Here is a 2094-nt window from a genome sequence, read left to right on the forward strand (position 1 = left end):
GGTTGTACAAGCTTGCAATCCCACCAGCAATGGAGAAGTGTTCCTCTTTCTCCATATCCTTGCCAGCATCTGCTGTAACCTGAATTATTGACTTTAGACATTCTGACTGGTGTGAGATGGAATCTCAAGGTTGTTTTGATTTGCATTTCCCTGATGATTAAGGATATTAGTCCAGAAACTTAGAATACCCAAGATACAATTTGTAAAACACAAGAAACCAAGAAGAAGGAAGACCAACATGTGTATACTTCATTCCTCCTTAGAATAGGGAACAAAATACCCATGAAAGGAGTTACAGAGACAAAGTTTGGAGCTAAGATGAAAGAATGGACTATCCAGAGGCTACCCCAGCAAGGGATTCATCCCATCATCAGCCACCAAACCCAGACACTATTGCACATGCCAGCAAGATGTTGCTGAAGGGATCCTGATATAGTGCTCTCTTGTGAGGCTATGCCAGTGCCTGGCAAACACAGAAGCAGATGCTCACAATAAGCTATTGGATGGAACACAGGGTCCCCAATGGAGGAGCTAGAGAAAGTACCCAAGGAGCTGAATAGGTCTGCAACCCTATAGGTGGAACAACAATATGAACTTACCAGTACTGTCAGAGCTCCTGTCTCTAGCTGCATATGTAGCAGAAGATGGCCTATTAAGCCATCATTGGGATGAGAGGCTGCTTGGTTTTGCAAATTGTATATACCCCAGTACAGGGGAATGCCAGGGCCAAGAAGTGGGAGTTGGTGGGTAGAGGAGCAAGGGCTGGGGGACGGTATAGGGAACTTTCTAGATAACATTTGAAATGTATATAAAGAAAATATCCAATAAAAAATTTTAAAGAAAGAAATACAGGAGAACACAGGTAAACAGGAAGAAGTCTTTAAACAGGAAACACAAAACTCCTTAAAAAAATTACAGGAAAACACAACCAAATAGGTGAAGGAAATGAACAAAACCATCCAGGATCTAAAAATGGAAGTATAACAACAAAGAAATCACAAAGGTAAACAATGCTGGAGATAGAAAAACCTAGGAAAGAGAACAGGAGGCATAGATGCAAGTATCATGAATGGAATACAGGAGACTGAAGATAGAATCTCAGGTTCAGAAGATACCATAGAAAACATTGACACAACAGTCAAAGAAAATGCAAAAAGCAAATAGTTCCTAACCCAAAACATCCAGGAAATCCAGGACACAATGAGAAGACCAAACCTAAGGATAATAGGTATAAAAGAGAGTGAACATGCTTTTCGGCTTTCGGCTCGGAGGAGGCTACGGTGCAACTTCCCTAGGTCGACCTGAATCTGGGTTCATCCAACACCAGCTGCCTCCACCATGCTGCCCAAGTTCGACCCCAACGAGATCAAAGTCGTGTACTTGTGGTGCACAGGAGGTGAGGTCAGAGCCACATCCGCCTTGGCCCCTAAGATCGGTCTGCTGGGTCTGTCTCCAAAAAAAGTTGGTGATGACATTGCCAAGGCTACCGGTGACTGGAAAGGTCTCAGAATTACAGTGAAGCTGACCAGAACAGACAGGCCCAGATTGAGGTTGTGCCCTCTGCCTCTGCCCTCATCATCAAAGCCCTCAAAGAGCCACCAAGAGACCGGAAGAAGCAGAAGAACAATAAACACAGTGGGAACATTACTTTTGATGAGATTGTCAACATTGCCCAGCAGATAAGGCACCGGTCTTTGACTAGAGAGCTCTCTGGAACTATCAAGGAGATCCTGGGTACTGCACAGTCTGTGGGCTGCAATGTGGATGGCCACCACCCTCATGACATCATAGATGACATCAACAGTGGCGCAGTGGAGTGCCCAGCTAGTTAAGAAGCAACATGAAAAATATTTCAATAAAAGACTACCTGATTAAAAAAAAAGAGAGAGAGAGTGAACATTCCCAACTTAGAGGGCCACTAAATACCTTCAAAAAAATTATAGAAGAAAATTTTCCTACCCTAAACAAAGAGATCCCCATAAACTAAGAAGAAGCCTATAGAACTCCAAATAGGTTGGAACAGAAAAGAAATTCCTCTTGTCACATAATAATCAAAACACCAAATGTACAAAATAAAAAAAATGAATATTAAGG

The 2094-nt window shown here is 42.6% G+C and overlaps 1 pseudogene; it reads left to right on the forward strand.

Annotated features, from left to right (window-relative positions):
- Positions 1 to 1323: 1323 nt before the first annotated feature.
- Positions 1324 to 1832, forward strand: LOC110314029 (annotated as a pseudogene).
- The last annotated feature ends 262 nt before the right edge of the window (positions 1833 to 2094 follow it).

Source organism: Mus pahari, chromosome X (genome assembly GCF_900095145.1).
Source record: "Mus pahari chromosome X, PAHARI_EIJ_v1.1, whole genome shotgun sequence".
Taxonomy (NCBI): Eukaryota; Metazoa; Chordata; class Mammalia; order Rodentia; family Muridae; genus Mus; species Mus pahari.